The 27,841-nt window shown below is 39.0% G+C and overlaps 1 protein-coding gene and 1 long non-coding RNA gene across 2 annotated transcripts in view; one reads left to right on the top strand and one right to left on the bottom strand.

The window, feature by feature from the left end:
• Positions 1-27,841, top strand: part of RESF1 (retroelement silencing factor 1) — a 69,000-nt gene that overhangs the window by 13,490 nt on the left and 27,669 nt on the right. The gene's annotated exons all lie outside the window — the stretch shown is intronic.
• Positions 19,685-27,765, bottom strand: LOC123591290. Its single transcript, XR_006709210.1, has 2 exons — positions 27,704-27,765; positions 19,685-19,829 (listed from the first exon to the last, which is right to left on the bottom strand). It is a non-coding gene; the product is annotated as an uncharacterized LOC123591290 (long non-coding RNA).

Consider the following 27,841-nt stretch of genomic DNA (forward strand, 5'->3'; position numbering starts at 1 on the left):
GTTGTAGAAAACAGAGTAAAATATTCCATGTGATAACGTGATCTAAGAAATTTATGAGCACTGACAGGACCTAACCCCTAGATATACATACATTAACTATATAAGCGAAGAGTGGTGTTCCCCCTATGTATACATTAACTAGGTAAGTGAAGCCTGGTGTGCTGCTTTCAGCACAGCCAGAAAGCAGTGTTCTGCTTTGCAATGGGTTCCCTATGATCTCCTAAACCAGTGAATGGCTGATTGATTTCCCACAGATTTTTATGTAACTAATTTCATAAAGTAAAGGTAGATGATTTGATGCCTTAGTTGTTAAAAGAAGATTGGATTTTAAAAATTCATTTATAGACTGCATGGAAGAATTAAGAAAGGTTTAGGGGCACCTGGGTTACTCAGTTGGTTAAGTGTCTGAGTCTTGATTTTGGCTCAGGTCATGATCTTATGGTTCCTTTGTTAAATTGAGCCCCACTTTGGGCTCCATGCTGTCAGTGCAGAGCCTGCTTGGGATTCTCTCTCTCCCTCACGGTCTGCCCCTCCCCTGCTCACACTTGTATGAGATCTCTCTCTTTCTCTCTCTCAAAACAAAACAAAACAACAACAAAAAAAGAAAAGAATATAAGACTATTCTTGTCTTACTCATCCATGTAACTATATAAATTTGACCATCAAAACATGGTCAAATGACCATGAAAGACATCTTTCATATGTCTATTATCACAGCAAAGATTTGTTCATAAATCATGTTTTTTCTTCATCAACTTTCTTCTTCTCCTTTCTGTCCTTCTCCCCATCCTCCCATTTTTCCTCCTTTATCCTTCTCTCCTCCCTACCCTCCCCCCATCCTCTTCCTCTCCCCTTCTCTTTCCCTTTCTCTTTCTTTCTCTGGAGGAAGATGGGATAAAAATAAGACTCCTGAGTTAGAGTAAAATAAAGATTTTCAAGGCTTTAAATTTATTGTGGGGGTGCATGGCTGGCTCAGTCAGTGGAGCATCTGACTCTTGATCTCGAGGTTGTGAGTTTGAGCCCCACATTGGGTGTAGAAATTACTTTAAAAAATGTGTTTATTTCAGTAAACCCTTACCAACATTAATCTTTTTGGGGAAAAAAAGTATAATGTTTTATTTAGAATTTCTGTGATTACCTATAAGTTTGAACTGGGGGATGGCACTTGGGTTCCTCCTTTATGAATTACTGTCTCATATCATTTGCACATTTAATGGCATTTTTGCATAGTTATACCTCCCTCCATCAAAGGTGGGGACTACTACTTAATATCTGTAGAGAAATTTATGACTTACTTAAATAGGGGAATGTTGTACTGATTCAGGCACAGTATCCCTGAAGAAAGCAAACTGTCTTATGAGGTTCATGGGAAGGATTTGTCTAGTGGTTGTCTTGATTATAGAGGCAAGATACGTGGCTTGTCACATATCAGCCCTAGATATGTGGCTTGTCCTATTTACAAAGAAGAGAGTGGGTTATTCTGGCAAGCCTTTGTGGGGCCCCAGGGCAAACCACCCCAAAATATGGCACAAGGGCATAATGATTATTTTGAATTATTTGAAAAGCAGCCAGTGCAAGAAAGGCATCTTGACCCCTTTTCTCCCTGAATGCAGGAAATAAATCTCCCATGTGAAGGATACCTCCCCAACCCTTTACCTGAAGACTGAGAGAAGTATCCTTATCACCAGAGATGGGAATTCAGTGTTGAAGAAGCCTATATAGACAAACCTTGTTACTTCTACTAATTTACTATCTCAGCCCAAATTCTGTTTAGAATTCCTTATTAATTGAAGCTCCCAGTTTTTCTCATCTTATCAATTCCTCAAAAACTGCCTGTCTTGGTCATTTCTTTGTGTCTCAATTTTATCATTGGACCTCCGTGTGCACCTAATTAAACTTTGTGGGTTTTTTTTTTTTTAATTCTGTTAATGTGTCTCATGACATTTTAATTCTTAGACTAGCCAGATGAATCTTGAATGATAGAGAAAAAATTTTCCTCCCCAACACCTTGCTGACTAGCTGGCTTTCAGGAATATTGGGCTGTCTCTGATTGGTTGGTTTTCATGTTCACAAAAGCAAATTGATTTAAGAGGGTTATCCTGTTTTCATGGCTGTAGAACTGTCAATCTTTCTTTGAGGAGCCTAAAAACTTTCTAATACTCAGTTTTCTATGTAGGGATATTTAGCTTTTGTCATGTTGTTTAAATTTTTGTTTTTAGTTTGTCTCTTAATTTGGAGATTCTTCAAATGTAAATATCTATAGTTTGTCAAATTTCCTTGTCTTCTTTATGCTTCCTGTCTTTTCAGTTTAAAAACTTTCAGTGCTCATGGCGTGTGATGGGAACTTCCATTTTTTTTTTATCATTAATTCTCATTTTCAAAACAATTCTTTGTACTGATTTATAATAGCTTCGTATCTATATGTCTCGCTTCCTCTAAAATTCCAAGCTTCATAAGGTCAAGATTATATCATGTTTTTCCTCCCACAGCCCATATTATGGCATATGTGAGGTATGTGAGTTGGCAGTGAGAAGCCTGGATTGAAACAGGAATAAAGGGGCGCCTGGGTGGCGCAGTTGGTTAAGCGTCCGACTTCAGCCAGGTCACGATCTTGTGGTCCGTGAGTTCGAGCCCCGCGTCAGGCTCTGGGCTGATGGCTCAGAGCCTGGAGCCTGTTTCCGATTCTGTGTCTCCCTCTCTCTCTGCCCCTCCCCGGTTCATGCTCTGTCTCTCTCTGTCCCAAAAATAAATAAACGTTGAAAAAAAAATTAAAAAAAAAAAAAAAGAAACAGGAATAAAGACTGAGATATAATAGGCTATCTATTGAGGTAAGAATTAGTAAACCAAGGACAAGTTGGATATGGGAAAAGATTTAAGAAGAGGTAAATGAGGATCCAAATTTGATTGAACTTAACTTGTTGACAAAATTAATTCTCTTGGGAAACACAAATTTCTGTCATATTTTTTTGAATAATTCTGATCTTTTTTTTTTTTCTGTCTTAATTCACTGGATTGGAAATAGTGGAGTCCTCTTGTGGGATCTTAGTAAGGTGAGATGGGGAAGCATAAAGATTTGTCTTGTAAAAAGAGCCCTTAACAACTGAACTTAATAAACCCCGGGGGAGGATTACAAGACTGAGGACTCAGGTGGCAGCTTTATTTAAATGGCTATTTCTAAACTTAGTGGGCAAAAAGTAACCATTATTAGTGTGCTTACCTAGGGTGGTCCCCAAAGGCACCTACATCCCCAAGCCATACCTAGGCCATCCTACGGGTAATGAAGATCAAGTTTTCCTTTTCCCCAAGGAATCTCAAATATTTTTGTATTTGTTGCATTAAACTAAAAGATAGAATACTTTACATCTGGACTTCCATTATGTGAAATAATGAATTTCCTTATGATGATGAAAGCAAAGAGAGGAAAGGAAAAGAGAAGAAAAGAAAAGAAAGGGAAGGAAGGGATTGAGGGAGGGAAGGAGAGAAGAGGAAGGAGGAAAGGAAGAAAACAGAACAAAAAAGGAGAAAGCAAGTGACTAGACTAGAAATGAAAAGTCGTGATCAGTGACCTGATAAATGTGAAAGAATAAAGCCTAGAGTCTAGGTTTCCTTGAAAAAAGTGCTTTGCTAATTATAGGCTAATTGTACCATGCTCTAGTTTGGGGATGCAAAGAGATCTGGAAGCAATCTAGTTCAACTCCTTGAGTTTTTAAAGAAAAGGGGTGCCTAGGTGACTCAATCAGTTGAGTGTCTGACTTCAGGTCAGGTCATGATCTCACAGTCCATGAGTTTGAGCCCCACATCTGACTCTGTGCTGAGAGCTCAGAGCCTAGAGCCTGCTTCAGATTCTGTGTCTCCCTCTTTCTCTGCACCTCCCTGGCTCGTGCTCTTTCTCTCTCTCAATAAATAAATAAATAAATAAATAAACAAACAAACAAATATTAAAGAAAAAAAATCAAATGCTTAAAGGTTAACTTACTTGCTAAAGTTAGTTAGCACCAGAGTTGGAACTATAATTCAGATTTTCTGATTCATAAACTAATGGTATGTATTTTACAAGATGCCTCATTACACACCCCAACCTCTGTCTCATGGGTCAATAGCTAAGAGGTGAGAGAGCAATTTAGACAGCTAAACAAAGAGTTTAGCTTTCTTTTAATGATTCTGGATAAGATGATCTCTCTGGATGAATTCCTGAGGATTTAATTAATATTTCCCAGGAGTACTAAAGTCAAGTTTTCAATTCCTTATGCACCTCATATGATTTAGGTTTGTTAGGCCCTATGAAGAAGATAAATCATTTACGGTGGCTCTGATAAATATATTCTTTGCTTCCTACATCTTGCAAAGTAATGAGTGGGTGTGTAAAATAAAGTTTTTAAGAAAAGATGGTTTGGGGTGCCTAGGTGGCTCTATTGGTTAAGTGGCCGACTCTTGACTTAGACTCAGGTCATGATCTGACAGTTTGTGAGTTCAAGCCCTGCATCAGGCTCTGCACTGACAGTGCAGAGCCTGCTTGAGATTTTCTCTCTCTCCCCTCTCTTTCTCTGCCCTCTCCTGTTCTCTCTCTCCCTCTCAAAATAAACTTTTTTTTTTAAGTTAAAAAACAAAAAAGAAAAGATGACTTTATCTTGATTAAGTGTGACTTTTCCTGTTAGCACGCAGTATTCCTTTGCAGTGGTCAAAAACAAAAACCACACAAGTAAGGAGATTGATTTTATTCAGATCAGAGTATCTCAGCAGGGTAATATTGGCTTAGACTTTCATAGGCAAGGGTAAACCAGCTATAGCTGGGGTGTTTTACAGTCGAGGTTGTTTTATAAGCAGGGGCAGTATCAGCCAGTTATTGTAACAAATGCTTTTGTCTCTAGTTAGCTAGTTTCAAAGAGACAAATAGTTCTAATCTTAGCTGAAAATAAGGAGACAAGGAAAGAGAAGTTGGCTAGGTAGAAAGCAGGTTCAGGCAAAGGAGAAGAGTTGTGTATCTGGCCTTGTCACAGCCTTTCCCAGGCAACAATTATTGAACCACTTGTTCTTTCTTGATTAAACTAGTAGATCCCTGAAGTCATCAGATCTTCCATTGCCTTGGTCTAGGCTTGGTAGAAAGCTCTCCGTTATAAGAGTAATTTATAGAAAATATAACAGTTTGTTGTGAATGCTTTCAAACTTTTAGTTGAAAGTTTTTGCAATTAAGGTTGTCCACCAGGAGCTCTCAGAATGGCTAGACTTCAGTAAGTAGCCAGAAATAAGAAAAAGATAGGAATAAATTGGAGGATAGTGGTGATGGTTGTATAACTTTGTGAATGTAGTTAATGCCACTGAATTATATACTTAAAAATGGTTAAAATGGTACATTTTATGTTATATATATATTTACCACAATTTTTTAAAGTGTGTAGAAGATGGAGCGCCTGGGTGGCTCAGTCAGTTAAGCATCTGACTTTGGCTCAGATTATGATCTCACGGTTCATGGGTTTGAGCCCCACATCGGGCTCTGTGCTGACAGCTTGGAGCCTGAAGCCTGCTTCACATTCTGTCTCCCTCTCTCTGTGCCCCACCGCTGCTTGCACTTGGTCTCTCTCTCAAAAATAAATAAATGGTAAAAAATTTTTTTTTAAATAATAAAGTGTGTAGAATAAGTGAAGAAATTAGAAAACAAATGATGCAGAAATCTTTGTAACAGTAAGAGAAACTAGACTATCTAGGAAGAAAAGTATAAGACTGAATAAAAAGGCATGAAAGAGCTGGAGGGAAGATGGCGGCGTAGGAGGATGCTGGGCTCACCGCGCGTCCTGCTGATCACTTAGATTCCACCTACACCTGCCTAAATAACCCAGAAAACCGCCAGAGGATTAGCAGAACGGAGTCGCCGGAGCCAAGCGCAGACGAGAGGCCCACAGAAGAGGGTAGGAAGGGCGGCGAGGCGGTGTGCGCTCCACGGACTGGCGGGAGGGAGCCGGGGCGGAGGGGCGGCTCACCGGCCAAGCAGAGCCCCCGAGTCTGGCGGGCAAAAGCGGAGGGGCCTGATGGACTGTGTTCCGACAGCAAGCACGACTTAGCATCTGGGAGGTCCTAAGTGAACAGCTCTGCTCGGAAAGCGGGAAGGCTGGAGGACAAAGGGAGGGAGAGCTGCTGAGCCCCCGGACTACAGAGCTCAGTTTGGTGGGGAACAAAGGCGCTCGCCAGCGCCATCTCCCCCGCCCATCCCCCAGCCAAAATCCCAAAGAGAAACAGTTCCTGCCAGGGAACTTCCTCGCTCCGCGCAAACACCCAACTCTGTGCTTCTGCGGAGGAGCCAAACCTCCGGCAGCGGATCTGACTCCCTCCCGCTGCCACAGGGCCCCTCCTGAAGTGGATCACCTAAGGAGAAGCGAGCTAAGCCTGCCCCCCCTGCCCCTGTGCACCTTGCCTACCCACCCCAGCTAATACGCCAGATCCCCAGCATCACAAGCCTGGCAGTGTGCAAGTAGCCCAGACGGGCCACGCCACCCCACAGTGAATCCCGCCCCTAGGAGAGGGGAAGAGAAGGCACACACCAGTCTGACTGTGGCCCCAGCGGTGGGCTGGGGGCAGACATCAGGACTGACTGCGGCCCTGCCCACCAACTCCAGTTATACACCACAGCACAGGGGAAGTGCCCTGCAGGTCCTCACCACGCCAGGGACTATCCAAAATGACCAAGCGGAAGAATTCACCTCAGAAGAATCTCCAGGAAATAACAACAGCTAATGAGCTGATCAAAAAGGATTTAAATAATATAACAGAAAGTGAATTTAGAATAATAGTCATAAAATTAATCGCTGGGCTTGAAAACAGTATAGAGGACAGCAGAGAATCTCTTGCTACAGAGATCAAGGGACTAAGGAACAGTCACGAGGAGCTGAAAAACGCTTTAAATGAAATGCAAAACAAAATGGAAACCACCACGGCTCGGATTGAAGAGGCAGAGGAGAGAATATGTGAACTAGAAGATAAAGTTATGGAAAAAGAGGAAGCTGAGAAAAAGAGAGATAAAAAATCCAGGAGTATGAGGGGAAAATTAGAGAACTAAGTGATACACTAAAAAGAAATAATATACGCATAATTGGTATCCCAGAGGAGGAAGAGAGAGGGAAAGGTGCTGAAGGGGTACTTGAAGAAATCATAGCTGAGAACTTCCCTGATCTGGGGAAGGAAAAAGGCATTGAAATCCAAGAGGCACAGAGAACTCCCTTCAGACGTAACTTGAATCGATCTTCTGCACGACATATCATAGTGAAACTGGCAAAATACAAGGATAAAGAGAAAATTCTGAAAATAGCAAGGGGTAAACGTGCCCTCACATATAAAGGGAGACCTATAAGACTCGTGACTGATTTCTCTTTTGAAACTTGGCAGGCCAGAAAGAATTGGCATGAGATTTTCAGTGTGCTAGACAGAAAAAATATGCAGCCGAGAATCCTTTATCCAGCAAGTCTGTCATTTAGAATAGAAGGAGAGATAAAGGTCTTCCCAAACAAACAAAAACTGAAGGAATTTGTCACCACTAAACCAGCCCTACAAGAGATCCTAAGGGGGACCCTGTGAGACAAAGTACCAGAGACAACACTACAAGCATAAAACATACAGACATCACAATGACTCTAAACCCGTATCTTTCTATAATAACACTGAATGTAAATGGATTAAATGCGCCAACCAAAAGACATAGGGTATCAGAATGGATAAAAAAACAAGACCCATCTATTTGCTGTCTACAAGAGACTCATTTTAGACCTGAGGACACCTTTAGATTGAGAGTGAGGGGATGGAGACCTATTTATCATGCTACTGGAAGCCAAAAGAAAGCTGGAGTAGCCATACTTATATCAGACACTAGACTTTATTAAAGGCTGTAACAAGAGATGAAGAAGGACATTATATAATAGTTACAGGGTCTATTCATCAGGAAGAGCTAACAATTATAAATATCTATGCGCCGAATATCGGAGCCCCCAAATATATAAAACAACTACTCATAAACATAAGCAACCTTATTGATAAGAATGTGGTAATTGCAGGGGACTTTAACACCCCACTTACAGAAATGGATAGATCATCTAGACACAGGATCAATAAAGAAACAAGGGCCCTGAATGAGACATTGGATCAGATGGACTTGACAGATATATTTAGAACTCTGCATCCCAAAGCAACAGAATATACTTTCTTCTCGAGTGCACATGGCACATTCTCCAAGATAGATCATATACTGGGTCACAAAACAGCCCTCCATAAGTTTACCAGAATTGAAATTATACCATGCATACTTTCAGACCACAATGCTATGAAGCTTGAAATCAACCACAGGAAAAAGTCTGGAAAACCTCCAAAAGCATGGAGGTTAAACACACCCTACTAACGAATGAGTGGGTCAACCAGGCAATTAGAGAAGAAATTAAAAAATATATGAAAACAAACGAAAATGAAAATACAACAATCCAAACGCTTTGGGACGCAGCGAAGGCAGTCCTGAGAGGAAAATACATTGCAATCCAGGCCTATCTGAAGAAACAAGAAAAATCCCAAATACAAAATCTAACAGCACACCTAAAGGAAATAGAAGCAGAACAGCAAAGACACCCCAAACCCAGCAGAAGAAGAGAAATAATAAAGATCAGAGCAGAAATAAACAATATAGAGTCTAAAAAAACTGTAGAGCAGATCAACGAAACCAAGAGTTGGTTTTTTGAAAAAATAAACAAAATTGACAAACCTCTAGCCAGGCTTCTCAAAAAGAAAAGGGAGACGACCCAAATAGATAAAATCATGAATGAAAATGGAATTATTACACCCAATCCCTCAGAGATACAAACAATTATCAGGGAATACTATGAAAAATTATATGCCAACAAATTGGACAACCTGGAAGAAATGGACAAATTCCTGAACACCCACACTCTTCCAAAACTCAATCAGGAGGAAATAGAAAGCTTGAACAGACCCATGACCAGCAAAGAAATTGAATCGGTTATCAAAAATCTCCCAACAAATAAGAGTCCAGGACCAGATGGCTTCCCAGGGGAGTTCTACCAGACGTTTAAAGCAGAGATAATACCTATCCTTCTCAAGCTATTCCAAGAAATAGAAAGGGAAGGAAAACTTCCAGACTCATTCTATGAAGCCAGTATTACTTTGATTCCTAAACCAGACAGAGACCCAGTAAAAAAAGAGAACTACAGGCCAATATCCCTGATGAATATGGATGCAAAAATTCTCAATAAGATACTAGCAAATCGAATTCAACGGCATATAAAAAGAATTATTCACCATGATTAAGTGGGATTCATTCCTGGGATGCAGGGCTGGTTCAACATTCGCAAATCAATCAACGTGATACATCACATTAACAAAAAAAAAGAGAAGAACCATATGATCCTGTCAATCGATGCAGAAAAGGCCTTTGACAAAATCCAGCACCCTTTCTTAATAAAAACCCTTAAGAAAGTCGGGATAGAGGAACATACTTAAAGATCATCAAAGCCATTTATGAAAAGCCCACAGCTAACATCATCCTCAACGGGGAAAAACTGAGAGCTTTTTCCCTGAGATCAGGAACACGACAGGGATGCCCACTCTCACCGCTGTTGTGTAACATAGTGCTGGAAGTTCTAGCATCAGCAATCAGACAACAAAAGGAAATCAAAGGCATCAAAATTGGCAAAGATGAAATCAAGCTTTCGCTTTTTGCAGATGACATGATATTATACATGGAAAATCCGATAGACTCCACCAAAAGTCTGCTAGAACTGATACATGAATTCAGCAAAGTCGGAGGATACAAAATCAATGTACAGAAATCAGTTGCATTCTTATACACTAACAATGAAGCAACAGAAAGACAAAAAAAGAAACTGATCCCATTCACAATTGCACCAAGAAGCATAAAATACCTAGGAATAAATCTAACCAAAGATGTAAAGGATCTGTATGCTGAAAACTATAGAAAGCTTATGAAGGAAATTGAAGAAGATTTAAAGAAATGGAAAGACATTCCCTGCTCATGGATTGGAAAAATAAATATTGTCAAAATGTCAATATTACCCAAAGCTATCTACACATTCAATGCAATCCCAATCAAAATCGCACCAGCATTCTTCTCGAAACTAGAACAAGCAATCCTAAAATTCATATGGAACCACAAAAGGCCCCGAATAGCCAAAGGAATTTTGAAGAAGAAGACCAAAGCAGGAGGCATCACAATCCCAGACTTTAGCCTCTACTACAAAGCTGTCATCATCAAGACAGCATGGTATTGGCACAAAAACAGACACATAGACCAATGGAATAGAATAGAAACCCCAGAACTAGACCCACAAACGTATGGCCAACTCATCTTTGACAAAGCAGGAAAGAACATCCAATGGAAAAAAGACAGCCTCTTTAACAAATGGTGCTGGGAGAACTGGACAGCAACATGCAGAAGGTTGAAACTAGACCACTTTCTCACACCATTCACAAAAATAAACTCAAAATGGATAAAGGACCTGAATGTGAGACAGGAAACCATCAAAACCTTAGAGGAGAAAGCAGGAAAAGACCTCTCTGACCTCAGCCGTAGCAATCTCTTACTCGACACATCCCCAAAGGCAAGGGAATTAAAAGCAAAAGTGAATTACTGGGACCTTATGAAGATAAAAAGCTTCTGCACAGCAAAGGAAACAACCAACAAAACTAAAAGGCAACCAACGGAATGGGAAAAGATATTTGCAAATGACATATCGGACAAAGGGCTAGTATCCAAAATCTATAAAGAGCTCACCAAACTCCACACCCGAAAAACAAATAACCCAGTGAAGAAATGGGCAGAAAACATGAATAGACACTTCTCTAAAGAAGACATCCGGATGGCCAACAGGCACATGAAAAGATGTTCAGCGTCACTCCTTATCAGGGAAATACAAATCAAAACCACACTCAGGTATCACCTCACGCCAGTCAGAGTGGCCAAAATGAACAAATCAGGAGACTATAGATGCTGGAGAGGATGTGGAGAATCGGGAACCCTCTTGCACTGTTGGTGGGAATGCAAATTGGTGCAGCCGCTCTGGAAAGCAGTGTGGAGGTTCCTCAGAAAATTAAAAATAGACCTACCCTATGACCCAGCAATAGCACTGCTAGGAATTTATCCAAGGGATACAGGAGTACTGATGCATAGGGGCACTTGTACCCCAATGTTCATAGCAGCACTCTCAACAATAGCCAAATTATGGAAAGAGCCTAAACGTCCATCAACTGATGAATGGATAAAGAAATTGTGGTTTATGTACACAATGGAATACTACGTGGCAATGAGAAAAAATGAAATATGGCCTTTTGTGGCAACGTGGATGGAACTGGAGAGTGTGATGCTAAGTGAAATAAGCCATACAGAGAAAGACAGATACCATATGGTTTCACTCTTATGTGGATCCTGAGAAACTTAACAGGAACCCATGGGGGAGCGGGAGGAAAAAAGAAAAAAAAAAAAAGAAAAAAAAAAAAGAGGTTAGAGTGGGAGAGAGCCAAAGCATAAGAGACTGTTAAAAACTGAGAACAAACTGAGGGTTGATGGGGGGTGGGAGGGAGGAGAGGGTAGGTGATGGGTATTGAGGAGGGCACCTTTTGGGATGAGCACTGGGTGTTGTATGGAAACCAATTTGACAATAAATTTCATATAATTAAAAAAATAAATAAATAAAAAAAATTAAAAATAAATAAATAAATAAATAAAAAGGCATGAAAGAACTCCCGGATAAATGGAGAAACATTCAGTGTTCCTGGATTGGAGGACTCAATGTAAAAAAAAAAACCAAACAAAACACAAGGAAGTTCTCTAATTTATCTATGCATTCTATGCAATACAAAGGAAATCTTCGTAGAATATATACACACATATGCTATACACAGACACACATACACATGTACAAAATTGATTCTATAGTTATCAATGATCTGGGATGGATTATTCAGTAAGTAGTATTATGACAAGTAACTAGCCAATTCAAAGTGATAGTTAAACTCCTACAACCTACATTACACCAAAATTAATTATAAGTGGATCAAAAATGCAAACTTAAAGCCATAATGAAAACAAAGAGAAGATAGATCTCTCCTCCCCAAATATGCTAAAATCTTGAACAAGCATTACATAAAACAGAAATTACAAATGGCAAGTAGATGGGTAAATGTGCTAATCCCACAATAATCAGTAAAAGCATAATAAGTTGTGTCTATATCCACAATAAGTTATGTTTATATACCCACCAAAATGACTGGGTTTCAAAAAATTAATAAAATAACATATTGGTGAGAAAGTGAGTAATGGGAACCTTTGTGCCCTGCTGTTGGGAGTATAAACTGGTATAACATGTATGAGAAACAGTTTGAAATTAAACATATCCAACAACTCCAAAATTCCACCTCTATTAATTCCAAAGAATATAATTAATAAAAAAAAAAAAAGAACATCTTGTGAGCCTGGATGGCTCAGTTGGTTAAGCGTCCAACTTAGGCTCAGGTCATGATCTCACAGTTTGTGGGCTCAAGCCCTGCATCAGGCTCTGTGCTGATAGCTCATAGCCTGGAGCCTGCTTCACATTCTGTGTCTCCCTCTCTCTGCCCCTTCCCTGCTCATGCTCTGTCTCTCTGTCTCTCTCTGTCTCAAAAATAAACAAACAACAACAACAACAAAATTAAAGAATGTCCTGAAAAACAGATTCACATAAATATTTTGAATAGAAGAATAAACATATGGGACATGCTCTCCTAGATATCAAAATATAAAATTATTTTTTTCAATTGACCAAATTTTATTTTATTTTAATTTTAATTTTTTTCAACATAATACTTAATTTTATTATTTTTTTAATTTACATCCAAATTAGTTAGCATATAGTTCAACAATGATTTCAGGAGTAGATTCCTTAATGCCCCTTACCCATTTAGCCCATCCCCCCCCACACCCCCTCCAGTAACCCTCAGTTTGTTCTCCATATTTATGAGTCTCTTATGCTTTGTCCCCCTCCCTGTTTTTATATTATTTTTGCTTCCCTTCCCTTATGCTCATCTGTTTTGTCTCTTAAAGTCCTCATATGAGTGAAGTCATATGATTTTTGTCTTTCTCTGACTGACTCATTTCACTTAGCATAATACCCTCCAGTTCCATCCACGTAGTTGCAAATGGCAATATTTCATTCCTTTTGATTGCCGAGTAATACTCCATTGTATATATATATACCACATCTTCTTTATCCATTCATCCATCGATGGGCGTTGGGCTCTTTCCATACTTTGTCTATTGTTGATAGTGCTGCTATAAACATTGGGATGCATGTGTCCCTTCAAAACAGCATCCCTGTATCCCTTGGATAAATACCTAGTAGTACAATTGCTGGGTCATAGGGTAGTTCTATTTTTAATTTTTTGAGGAACCTCCATACTGTTTTCCAGAGTGGCTGCACCAGCTTGCATTCCCATCAAAATATAAAGTTTTTAAAATATTGTCATATTAAAGCAGTTATAAACAAATCGGTCACTGAACGGGAAAAATGTTCGGAAATACAGTTAAAAATATATATTTATATTGTGCAGTTACCTTAAGGACATATTTCTACTGTGTAGTTACCTAAAGTTTCATCTCAAGTTAGTGGGGAAAGATGAACTATTCAATAAGTGGTGTTTTGTCTGTTCTGATGAAAAAAAGATTCATACATCACATCAAAAATAATAAATATTTTGAGGGGCACCTGGCAGGCTTAGTCGGAAGAGCATGTAACTCTTAATCTCGGGGTTGCAAGTTTGAGCCCCACGTTGGATGTAGAGATTACTTAAATAAATAAAAATTTTAAAATAATAATAATAAATATTTGGGGAGGGGGAGACTTAAAAATCTAAAGATAAACAAAGGTATAAGTTTACAAAAAACTTTTTAGGAGAATACCTTTATAATTTTGAAGCGATAAAGGGTATATGTGTGCGTGTATATACCTTAAATATACATTGTATATGTGATAATTAGTTGTTTGTTTGCTTGTTTTAATACACACTAGAACATTTACTAAGTCCACTTACCCTGGTGTTACCTGAAAATGGGTTTACCTCTTGATGGGTGTCCAGCCAAAAAGACACAACCAAGCCAAAGAATAGGAAAAGGAAGGGTCTTAACTTGCAATAAGTAAAGAACACGGGGGATATCTCCCATATGAACAAACCTGGGGAGCTTTTAAGCTAAGGGTGCATACATATTCATGAAAGGGTTTGTGCAATGGAGATTTCAGCATGGAATTGTCACCTCTTAAGGTGACAGAGTTTAGGTCTTAGTTGATAGAAGTTATGAGCGGCAGCAAGGGTCAGAATCGTCAATTCTGTGGCTCCAGTTGGTCTGGTATTTGAGTGCTCAAAGGGGTTTAAATCCTGCAAAGATAACTCAAGAATGTGCATAAGGTCAATCTTTACTTTTGAAACAGCACTGGGAGTTTTACTACTGATTTATTGTCCCTGATATGATTAGGCTATCTCCTGACCTGATAGCGGCTGTTTGTTCTTACATTCTTTTGTTCTCTTAAAATCATTAACTTCTGAGGTCTATTCTGCTATTTCAACATATCCCAGGAAATTCTGCAAGAAATGCGCTGTGGACCAGCAGTTCTGATCAGGCATAGATCACAAGATGGCCAGGCTCAAAAATTGCTTTTCTTATGTCAAGAAAGCTATGTCTCGTCTTTCTTTTTCTGGGGACCCCTCTAACTCTGCCTACACTAATGTGACACTCTTGGGAAATGACACTATGTATTTGACAACAATCAACATCGATGAGGGTACAGAAAGACAACTGCTCTATAAGATTAGAAGTTAACATGTAAACCTAATAAATTGTTAGATGCTTAGCTCCAAATGTGATAAGCCTTTATTGCTTATGAAAAAGTTAACCACTTTTATTGCTAATTAAGCAATCTTATTTGGCATTTCTTTCTCCTCTGAGCATATAAATAAGACTCTATTCTCAAATCTTCCCAAGCCAACTCTTTTCTTACCTGCTGTTTCCTTCATAATTCAATAAAACCTTTGCATGTACTAACAAATTTATCTAAGAATTTTGCCTGTCAGTATAATTGTGTATTCACAGTCAAGGCTCTGGAAGGAATGCACAAAGGAAAATTGGACAGTGATTTTATTTCTGGGGATACAAGTGGGAAATTGAATTTTTACATTTCTGTATTACTTTTATATTTTAAACATCCCAATTTAAAAAAAATGTTAGGGGAGCCAGCATTTGACTCTTGATTTCAGCTCAGGTTTTGATCTCATGGTTCTTGAGTTTAAGCCCCATGTTGGGCTCTGCCCTGACAGTGCAGAGCCTGCTTGGGATTCTGTTTCTCTTCCTCTCTCTCTGCCCCTCCTTTGCTCATGTGTGTGTGCTCTCACTCTCTCAAAATAAATAAACTTATAAAATAAAATAAAATAAAGTAAAATAAAATAAAATAAAATAAAATAAAATAAAATAAAATGTTATTGTGTCTGAGTAAAAGCAAAGAAAACAATGTTTCCATGAACTCTGTGTTCACTAGAAAAATGATTTAGTAAAACTATACCTTTTTCTTAGAAAAATATTCAATCATTAAAATTATGTTTGTGAAGGGGCGCCTGGGTGGCGCAGTCGGTTAGGCGTCCGACTTCAGCCAGGTCACGATCTCGCGGTCCGTGAGTTCGAGCCCCGCGTCGGGCTCTGGGCTGATGGCTCAGAGCCTGGAGCCTGTTTCCGATTCTGTGTCTCCCTCTCTCTCAGCCCCTCCCCCGTTCATGCTCTGTCTCTCTCTGTCCCAAAAATAAAAAATAATAAACGGAAAAAAAAAAATTTTTTAAAAAAAAAATTATGTTTGTGAAGATTATATTTCATTTTATTTTAATTTTTTAAAGATTTTATTGGCAAGTAATCTCTACACCCAACATGGGGCTCATACTCACAATCCCAAGAGTAAGAGTCACATGCTCTACTGACAGCCTGTCAGGCACCCCAAAGATTATATTTTAATTGCTTAATTTTTTATTGTTGTTTTGGTGGTATTTTTTTTTCTTTCAAAATTTTATTTAAATTCTAGTTAGTTAACATACAGTACAATAATGGTTTCAGGAGTGGAATTCAGTGATTCATCACTCACATACAACACCTAATGCTCATTATAACAAGTGCCCTCCTCAGTACCCATCACCCATCTAGCCCATGTCCCAACCACCTCCCTCCATCAGCCCTCAGTTTGTTCTCTATCAATAAGAGTCTCTCCTGGCTAATTTCCCTCTCTTCTTTTTCACCCTCCCATATGTTCATTTGTTTTGTTTCTTATTTTTTTGTTTATTTATTTATTTTTGAGGGAGACAGAGACAGAGAGAGAGAGAGCACGCAAGCAAGAGGGAGAGAGAGAGAGAGAGACAGAGAGAGAGAGAGAGAGAGAGAGAGAGAGAATCCCAAGCAGGCTCTGCACTGTCAGCACAGAGCCCAATCTGGGACTTGAACTCACAAATCATGAAATCATGACCTGAGCCTAAGTCAGGTGCTTAACCAACTGAGCCATCCAGGTGCCTCCATCTGTTTTGTTTCTTAAATCCTACATATGACTGAAATCATACGGTATTTGTCTTTCTCTTACTGCCTTATTTCACTTAGCATAATACACTCTAGCTCTATCCACGTTGTTGCAAATGGCAAGATTTCATTCTTTTTGATAACTGAATAATATTCCATGCATATATAAACCACATCTCCAAAGATTATATTTTAACATATAAAACTATTTAAAAAATCTATGCATAGAAAAGAAATAATAGAAGAAAAGAATCTATATTAATGATAGTTGTCTTTGGGTACCAAAAAAATTTTTATTTTTCACTATTTTCTTCATTGCCTAATGAGCATATATTATTTTAATAATGAGGAAAATGTTGATACAAACAAAACACAGCATGTTTCAGCATGCCCTGACTCTTGCCTTTGAGGATGTGTGAGACAATACTTTGGCCTATTGTGACTTTTACAAAGACTTGTAGTGTGTATTCCCTCCCACAACTTTGAATTTTACCTCACATAATGGATATTTGATAGTTGACTTTTTTTTTTTTTTTTTTAAGGAGTGCAAGTTAACACTTTAATCTGTGATTAGGGGCACTTGGGTGGTTTAGTTGGTTAAACATCCAACTTTGGCTCAGGTCATGATCTCTTGGTTGGTGGGTTTGAGCCCTGCATTGGTCTCTGTGCTGACAGCTCAGAGCCTGGAGCCTGCTTTGGATTCTGTGTCTCCCTTTCTTACTCTGCCCCTCCCCGGCTCATGCTCTGTCTCTCTCTCTCTTAAGAATAAATAAACATTTTTTAAAAATCTGTGATTGAATTAAAATCTTGTAAGTTTTGACTAAGAAGACATCATTTCTGTACTGTATTATTAATCAAAGGGACTACTTCAGATGGTTTATCTATTTGGAAAATGCTTTTTTAATAGACATAAGGAGGAAAAAAAAGCTTTACCCTGTTAGGTTTAATACCTAGGGGTATGCAAATTAAATAACAACAGGAGAAAAGGCACTCATTTTTTATTTTTTATGCGTGTAGGAGTTCACAGAAGAGAAGTGGAACTCAGAGAATCAGAGCTTATATACTCTTTTAACAAAAGAAAGGGAGTTTGGGCTTCAAAGGACAGTGAGTGGTGGGGAAGTAAAACTAATAGAAGAGAAGGGCTATTTTAATAAGGTTTTGTTTAGGCAAACCCTTCCTAGTGATGGCTCCTTGGCTAGGATAATATGAATCATTTTTGTCTCCCCGGTGATGGTGGTGGTGGTTAGGGGTAGAGGTGTGATTCTTAAAGTCCTCAGCACAAAATAATCCCTATGTCAAAGTGGCATATTTTGTGTTGGTGTATTCTGATCCCTTGAACAAATGAGTCGAAATACCTTTAGGGTAAAAATTCACCATTCTATGTAGAGAATTCATTACTGTACAGAATTTATCCTTTTTGAGGAAGCAGGATGCCACAAAGGTTATAAGCAGAAACTCTTTTTTTTTTAAAGTGTATGTATGTATGTATGTATGTATGTATTTATTTAAATAATCTCTACACCCAACATAGGGCTCAAACTCATGACCCGGAGATCAAGAGTTGCAGGCTTTTCTGACTGAGCCAGCCAGGTACCTAGAAACTCTTGATTGCCTGTCTTCTCATAATCTAGTAGTGTGCCTTTGGGCAAATTATTAATCTCTTTGAGCTCAATTTCTTCACCTGTAAAATAATATTGTGGTAAAGAACAAGCAAGATAAGGCATAGTTACCAAAATGTCTGGCACATAGAAAATCATAAATGCTACAAATATAATTTTATGTTTTTCTTAGAGGATGTTCATTTCATAAGTGCCCTGAGTTCTTATAGCAGGCAGAGTTAGATTTGAGAAGCAGAAACAATATCAATAATAGAATAAGAGTTTCATTGTAGGCATTAGAACTTAGATGATTACGGTAGCTGGTTGAGAAGTTGATGCAAAGCTGTTGGATAGAGCCTGATGTCATTCAGGCTGGCAATCAGGGAAGCTGGATGTGAGGTATGGAAGAGAAAGAACTGGAGTCCATATGGAGAGACTAGAAACCACAAGGACAAACCATGGTTTTGGGTGACCTGTGGTAGAACCTGGTGCCCTTCCTCATGGAACTACCCATACCCCTGGCTCAAGATTAGGAAAAACTGAAGGAAGGGATATGGTGTGTGCTTGAAGAACTATGAGCTGAGTATTACCGTTCACTACTAGGTGAGCTAGCACATCAGCAACAACATGTGCTCACTACCACAATACCTGGCACCCTATACTGACTTTTGGCATGAAAAACATGACTGCTGCTTCACTTAGGCCTTCTAAAACATGCTCATATTTCTCCTGTGGCCATCTGTAACTCAAAATCATGCAGGGAAAGAAGTTCTGGGGAAGTTGGTTTGAAGTTAGCTAGGTTGATGTACTACAAAGTCATCATACTCCTGTTTTACATATAATCCTGCCTACTTCAGTCCAAAACAGAACACTTAGAGGAAAAAACACACCATACCATTCAGATATTTTAAACCTAGCTGTTTTATTTTGAAATCAGGGGATTACTAATAACAAAAATTCACCTTCTCTATTCTATTTGGTGAATTTGTAGTTAAGAAAACAAATATCATTTACTTCAGAACATGTAATTTCAAGTGAATCGTGTATCCCACCATACAGAAATTTGTTAAACAAAGGACTGTCAAGCTTTTGTGCAGATTTGGCCTCTGGGAGAGGGTTGGGTCCAAAGAAATCTGAATGAGTTGTAACAGCGTGTGGGTACCCTCCTTGTTTCCTCCTCAAACAGTGCCCATCTACAAAGGGCTTTAAATATGCATTAAGTAAAGGAGTTTCAAAGAAATGAGAGTGAGGTAAGTATAATTCCCAAATAAGCCTGTAACAGTTATGAGGTTTGCCTTCCTTTGAATGAGAAAGAACAGTGGTGGGTTCTAGAGTATCCCTGCAATGGATAAATACAGGGTAGAGGTACAGGGAAGAGGAGATTGAAAAGAACAACTTTAAATCCAAATGACAGCCATGCCTTAGTTTAAAGCTAAGTCCTCTTTTCTGCTTATTATGGATCTTTGATAAAAAAAAAAAATACAATTGCTGAAAAGTCTGTTTTGCTTGCTGTTTGCTACGAGCATTGTAAAACCTTTCCTGAATGTAACCCGCTATGTAATAGAGTAAGTTGTGAAACTTCCTAAATGTAGTCTGGTATATAATAGAATAAGTGATTGTACATAAAGTAACCGGCATTTCTCGCTTCTATAAACCTGCTTGCTTAACATATTTTCCCTTCCCCTTGGTTCCTCAGGTACTTGATAAAAGAAAAAAACGAGAGACCTGGGCAAACTGTTTGCCTAGTCATCGTGGTCTGAGAAAAACAAACTTATCTTACTTGACCAGCTTGTTCTGCTTCTGTACAACTGCCTGGCATAACCGCGTATTCTTGACCAATCATTATGACACCCACACCCCAGTTGTGGTTTGACCTAAAGGCGGGAACCAATTAAATTTTGCTAAGTGTTTAAATTAAGACATCAACCAATAACCGCTCTGTAACCGCGAAAAATTCCTAACTTCCCCATAACTTGTTTGTATCTGTCTATAAAAAGGCTGTAAAAACCTCACTCAGGGCCTCTTAGCATCACCGGCGACGGGTGCGCGGAGGTCCGGGTTCGAACCTACAATAAACGACCCTTGCCGCTTGGCTTTGACTTACGACTCTGGTGGTCTTTTGTGGGAGACTTTGGAACTTCGGGCATTACAGAGATGATTTTTTAGAAAGTCAATCCAAAGGCAGAGAAATGCTAGCTATTTTCATTTAAGAATGAAATCTGAGCAGCATCAGGGACTATGAGGTTAAGTGCAGGTAATAATAAGCACTTGCTGTCACTGCACCCAAACAAGGTGGGTGGGCATTTGCAATGGGCTCAAATGAGGGGACATAATCAATGGGCCTCTGATGTCCATCATGCTGTTGTTAAGACCCCTAGAGTTTGTCCTGATTTTTTTATATACAAATAGAAAGAAAGGGTTGTGACAATTAGGGAACCCAGGGGTGATGGGTCTACTCAGGGCAAAGACTCAGGTGTGAGGGGCAAAGACAGGCTGCCCTAAAATGGGTCATTTTGGCATGAACATCACTTCAAGTTAAAAAGCAATCAAAACCTGGAGGATTCAGGAAAAGCTCTTTGCCTCCCTCTCAGCTGCATAAAAAGAATTTAGATAGGCTGTAATGCCCGAAGTTCCTAAACCTCCCACAAAAGACCACCAGAGTCGTGAGTCAAAGCCAAGCGGCAAGGGGCGTTTATTGCAGGTTCGAACCTGGACCTCTGCGCACTCGTTGCCGGTGACGCTAAGAGGCCTCGATCAGAGTTGGTATAGGGTTTTTATAGACAGGGACAAACAGCATAGGTGAGTGAGGGTCCTGATTGGTAAATTCTAAAGTAAGGACATTTGTGGTTTTCTGATTGGGCGTCCTTTGTCTGTCCTTCGGCGAGAAGGCTTTGTCCGTTACTTGTGGTGGGAGGAGAAAAAGGGGGAAGGGGAGGAATGTGTTAAGCAAGCAAGATTACAGAAGCGAAGGATGCCAGTTAGTTTGTGTACAATTACTATAGTTACTCATTTCATTACATATCAGACTACATTCATTTAGGGAGATTTACAACCCATTCTACTACACGGCGGGTTACATCCAGGAAAGGTCTCACAATGCTCATAGCAAACAGCAAGCAAAACAGACTTCTCAGCAATTGTATTTCTTGTCAAAGATCCACAATACGGGAAGAGAGAACTTAGCTTTAAACTATTTGGATTGTTCTTTTCAAGGCAACCTGCTCCAGGAAGAGAGGTATTATCACTACATTTTGAGAGGAACTAATTATGGTAGAGAGGGAGGAACCTAGAAAGCCCTGTTTGAGTAAAGTCCTCTATGTCTCATTATTTCTGAGTGACCTAGCAAACATTTGTTTACTAAACATTTACTCTTTTTCATCTTCCTGTGAATTGCATTCTTTCCCTCTGAAGTCCCAGACCTCTACCCCCTTTTCCTTAGTTCAGAATGACATACACACTTCATTTTTGCCTATCTTTGGAATTTCCATGTCCATGTGGATTCCCTGTATGTACAAAATTAAATTGATGTTTTCCTTTTAATCTGTCTCATGTTGATTTATTTGATTTTTAGTCTGGCTAGAAGGACACTGATGGGGACAGGAAATTCCTGCTCCCTTGTAAGGGTTAAATTGTAGTGTAGGGCTAACCTGTAGCCTTGAGAAATAACAGCTTTGTTTTGACACTGTAGGTTAAGAGATAACAGCCTTGTCCTATCAATCAAGGGAACAAAAGTTCAAGGAAAATCAACTGGATTGGTGATTGATTGGATTGGGGCTAGGGCGTGTTGAGAACTTTGAAAAAGTGGCGCCAGAGGCAGGGTCAAGGAGGTCAACTGGTTGGGCTTAACGGCAGAAGGTCTGAATTGTTTCCACCCCCATCTGGGAACTATTTCTTTGTTCTGTTCCCAAGTGATAATAAGACAACGTGGTCGTGGTCGGCTATAAAAACTCTGTACCCTGGCTGCTAGAGGCCACACTCTGATCAAGAGTGTTGGTCCCAATCGGTCGGCCTTGCCTCTTCTTGCAATAAACTTTGCTGTGACTGTCACTGGTGCCCGTAGCATTCTGTTTCAGGAGTCGTGTGGATGCAACACCCTGACGTGTGTCAACTAAAGATCATATAAAGGGGCAACGAACACAAAAAGTTAGAAATCCAATGTCTACAAGATCCTATGAGTTCAAGAACTCTTCTAAATTATGCTTTGATGATTAGCAAGGTCAAGTCATGAAGAACTTCTAGTCTGTGACAGGAAGGAAACTTTCTATTTTGTACAATAATGTCATGATGAGGATTACATTTTCCTGCCCTTACAGTATCATCTATTGAAGAATGCCAGGTAAGAGAAGGCTCCAAATGATCAGTCTCACTTGTAAAAGGATGGCATCTTAGCAGGGGGGGTAAGTTGAAGTTTGGCTAATTTGGGGAACAGATAATCAAAGGTAGGTCCTTAATAAAGAGAGGAATAATTTTTGTAGATTGGTAATCATTGTTTGGTCAAGAGGAGTGGAGGAGGGTAAAAAAGAAGAGTAGAGGGCATAATAGGTAGGGGCTATGGTCATGTGCAAGGAGGTATGAGGGGGAACACCTGTGGGGGGGACAAGGGCAGTAACAGCTTTGGAGAATTCTCAGACCTTCAGTGTCTTTAACAACATTCAATGTCATGTGGGATACCATCACTGAGAATTAACTGGCCTAACAAAACTGGGCTGAAATTTAGTCTTTAAAAACTAGTTTCCTGTGGTGGTAGAATTGATGGCCCCTTGGCCACAAATGTGAACAGAATAGTTATTTTTCAAAAAAGAATGAGTTGATCAGTTAGTATCATTTTACATTCAGTCTCAAACTCAAAGCTCTTAGCATCTGAATGGCTGGTCTATTTTCTTTTTTGACTACTGAACCCTATGGCCACCTCCAACCCTTTTGCTCTTTGTTTTCCAAATTGACCTTGAATTTTGTTTTCCAGTTGGTAGTTCAACTCCAAATCTTTTTGACTGTTCAAATAAACACAACAAGGAGATCACTTTACATAAACTGAGAAGTTAATAGCCATTGTTAATGATGGGGAAAGGATAACTTTCTAGGTGTTAATGCAAATTCTTATAGCCTTAAAAGGAAATAATCTGGCAATACCTGTTATATTAAAATCACATTTTAATCCAACAGTCCTCCTCCTGGGAATCCATCCAATACTTGGGATTGTTCACCAGTGGCAAAAATGGGAGTTTCAATTGGGTAATGATGCATTTTAACTAATTATTAAAAATGACTTAGAGCTACTTCCATGACCTGGAGGATTGCTATGGCTTGTTGAATAAAGCAAGAATCAGAGAAATATGTACTGTGCTATGTAATAAAATGATGACCAACATGTCTCTATATGTATATTTATTAGTACATGGTTGAATGAGCATGAAGAAAAGTACGAAAGTACACATGCATTAGGGGGAATTGATGGTTTATCCCTAAACCAAAACTACATTTATTATTATTTAGTAAGCCTTGAAATCAGGTTGTGAAAGTCCTTTGATTGTTCTTCAGGACTGTTTTTGCCGTTCTTGTTCCTTTCTATTTCCAGGCTCAGGTCTCCAATTATCCTTTCTTGTTAAATCCAAAGGATATTTTCCTATTTACTTTTCTGTGATATTTAACAAACTGAACATTTTTTACTCACCTGAACCAGTCTCTTTCTTTTCCTCTGTAACAACATTCTCCTTTTTTCCATCTTTCTTTCTGGCTATTCCTTTGGGTCTTTAAGGCTTATCCTCCTCTCTTGCCATTAAACATTAGAGTTTTTTGAGGCTTGGTCCTAACCTCTTTTCTCATTTTACATTTCACGTAAGGTAATACTCCTTCATATCCAGAGTTTTGATGAACTTTTAAAAGTCAGAAATTTACTTCTTTATTAGTAACAGTCTAGTTGGTCCAGGCTTCTTTACAGATATTTCTTCTTTACAGAGATTTCAGTATCTATTTTCCTTCCACTTTATTCCTTAAACATTGTCTTGGGTAGGGGTTATAACCTGGAGTCCATTACATTACTTCTCTATTACTGCCATCATAAGTTACCATAAACGGAGTTGCTTAAACAACACCTACTATCTCACAGATTTCACTTCCAAGCCCATTCATGTTGTTGGCAGAAATTACTTCCTTTTTATGTTTTCCATGCGGCCCCCTCCATTCAAACCAGCAACAGTGAAGTGAGCCTCTCTTATGCTTTCAATCTGATTTCCACTTCTGCCACATCTCTCTGGTCTCCTGCCCCATCTTCCTCTTCTGATTTTAAGGGCTCATGTCTGGATCCACCCAGATAATCCAGACTCATTTGCTTATTTTAAGGTCAACTGATTAGTAACCTTAATTATCTGCAAAATCCCTTTTGTATGTAAGTAACATAACCTTTGGAGTAGCATCGGGAGGTGAAGATTATAAAGGCCAAAATCCTAACTACTACATTCATGGATAGGATTTAGTAATACCATGAAATTGGATGGTGAAAGGGTTTGGGACAGCCTGCCCCCTATGTGCCCCTGTGGTATGTGGACTATTTTGAACTGAAGGCAATCGAGACCCTGTGGGTTTAGGAGAAACTTTTGCCCCTCCCTTTACTACATCTAATCTAAATAGGAGGGTCTTTCTAGAATAAGGGTTATTAGCAAAGATAAATTTTACCTGAGTAACCCATCTGTATGGCAGGGCAAACATCTAATTACCAAACATCTGCTCTTTTCTTACTGCCCTGTGAATTACATTCCTTTCCTCTGAAGTCCCAGACCCCTACCTGCTTCTCCTTAGTTCAGAATGACATAAATACTCATTTTGCCTGTCTTTGAAATTTCATGTCTGTGTGGAGTCCTTGTATGTATGTTATTAAATTTGGTTTTCTCTAGTTAATCTGTCTCATGTGAATTTGATTCTTTTTTTTTTTTTTTTTTTTTTTTTTTTAAGATTTTACTTTTAAGTAATCTCTACACCCAACATGGGGCTCAAACTCAGAACCACAAGATCAAGAACAGTTGGTTCATGCTCTACCAACTGAACCAGGCTGGCACCCTGTCAGTTTGATTCTTAATCCAGCTAGAAGGACCTTTGAAAAGGATATGAATAGTTGGTCCCCCATAATGGCAAAACAATTAACTCTATTTTCACTAACATTTTACTGAAATGTACCATATCCTTTGTTGATCTATCAAGAAGAGGCTGTAAATCAACCAAAAGATTTATTTAGGATCTTAGGGATTGCAATCAGGAAGACACAAGTGTCCACCAACATCCAAAGTATGCTTTGAATTGGGAATTTGTAAATTATGAGTGGGAAGTGCAGGCTTATAAAGGCAAAAACCACAAGGTAACATAATTTGTTTCGAAAGAATTATAATCAGTACTGGCAGAATTTAAACTGACTATCTAACACATGATTGGTTATTTAGCTAACAAGTACTAGATTATCTCTATTTCAGTCCATAGCAGAAGGATATGTTCCAGGAGATGATCCAGTTGCAACTGACAAGCTGCAATTGACAAAAGTCAAAAGTTCATGGTGTTCTAAGAATTGAAACAGGAGATGCGCATAGGCCTTACTTCTTAAATATCCTTCCAACTCTATTTTGAGTGACTATCTTAGCAATGGTTATTTCATTTTGAATCTTCTTTCATACCTTCAATTATGAATGTTGGCAAAAAAAAAAAATTCCACAGTAACGTAACAGTATTAACAGTTAATTTGTCACCATTAAAATCACAGGTATTTTCAGGGCACCTGGATGGCTCAGTTGATTAAGCATCTGACTCTTAATTTTGGTCATGATCTTGGGTTAGTGAGATTGAGCCCTGTGTCATTATCTGTGCTGGCAATGTGAAGCCTGCTTGGAATTCTCTCTCCCTCTCTCTGTACCCCCCCATAAATAAATAAAATTTTTTTTAAAAATCACAGGTATTTTCATATTATTGTAATGCCCGAAGTTCTGAAACCTCCCACAAAAGTCCACCAGAGTCGTAAGTCAAAGCCAAGCGGCAAGGGTCGTTTATTGCAGGTTCGAACCTGGTCCTCTGCGCACTCGTCGCCGGTGACGCAAGAGGCCCCGATCAGGGTTGGTACAGCGTTTTTATAGACAGAAACAAATAGCACAGGGGAGGTTTCAAATTATGAGGGGCCTGATTAGTCGATTTTAAAGTAAGGACATTTGTTGTTTTCTGATTGGGCGTCCTTTGTCTGTCCTTTGGCGGGAAGGCTTTGTCCGTTAATTGTGGCGGGAGAGATAAAAGGGGAAGGGGGAAGGGGGAAGGGGGAAGGGGAGGAATGTGTTAAGCAAGCAAGATTACAGAAGCGAGAAACGCCGGTTAGTTTATGTACAATCACTCATTCCATTACATATCAGACTACATTTAGGAAGGTTTACAACCCATTCTACTACACAGCGGGTTACATTCAGGAAAGGTCTCACAATGCTCATAGCAAACAGCAAGCAAAACAGACTTCTCAGCAATTGTATTTCTTATCAAAGATCCATAATAAGCAGAAAAGAGAACCTAGCTTTAAACTAAGGTAGGGCTGTCATTTGGATTGTTCCTTTCATTATTAGAGTTAATGCAGATGATCTTGAAATATTTAAGTCCATTGGTTAAAAACAAAATCACAGTTCTTAGATCTTATCTGTTAACAAAGAAATACATGTTACCATGTTACAATTTGTTTTTAAAAATGTTTTGAGAACTTTCAAATTGAATTAATTTCCTTCGTAGTCTTATGTATTTTATTTTAAGCATTCCCAAGCATTATTCTAAGTAGGGGTCTGTGGGTTCTACCAAGCTGCTAAAGAGATTTATGGCCCCCAAAAAGAAAACAATTCCTGTCCTCAGGAATTAATCTTCTTTTGTATGGTTGAAATTTGGTTACTGCCTTTTCTACATTCCAACCCAAACAAATAAGAAAGATAGAGAACTTTTGGGCAAAAGCATTCCCTTAGGCGGAAGTTGTGTACAACATTTCTGCTCATAAGTCTTTGTGAGAGCTGAAATGTAGAAATACTTAGCTGCAAGGGAGGCTTGGGGAATGTAGTTATCAGTTACATGTCCCTGTACCCAGCTAAAAACTACTAACAGGAAGGGGAAACAGAATATAGGGGACATTCAAGAAAAGAAAAAGAAAACCAATGACCCAATTTACAACTGAAATGAGTAATAGTCATCTTTAGTACACCACTATAATTTTGTTTTATTATAGACATGCTAATGATGTCATGTACTTTTCTAAAACTTGTTTTATAAGTTTAGGAGTTAACTGAAAAGGACAGCTTTAAATCCAAATGACAGCCCTGCCTTAGTTTAAAGCTAAGTTCTCTTTTCTGCTTATTATGGATCTTTGATAAAAAATACAATTGCTGAGAAGTCTGTTTTGCTTGCTGTTTGCTACGAGCATTGTGAAACCTTTCCTGAATGTAACCCACTATATAATAGAGTAAGTTGTGAAACTTCTTAAATGTAGTAATAAGTGATAGCACATGAACCGGCATTTCTAGCTTTTGTAAACCTGCTTGCTTAACACACTCCTCCCCTTCCCCCTTCCCCTTTCCCCCTTCCCCTTTTTTGTTTGTCTCTGTCTATAAAAACGCTGTACCAACCCTGATCGGGGCCTCTTAGCGTCACTGGCAACGAGTGCGCAGAGGTC

The sequence above is a fragment of the Leopardus geoffroyi genome, chromosome B4, assembly GCF_018350155.1.
Source record: "Leopardus geoffroyi isolate Oge1 chromosome B4, O.geoffroyi_Oge1_pat1.0, whole genome shotgun sequence".
NCBI classification, from domain to species: Eukaryota; Metazoa; Chordata; class Mammalia; order Carnivora; family Felidae; genus Leopardus; species Leopardus geoffroyi.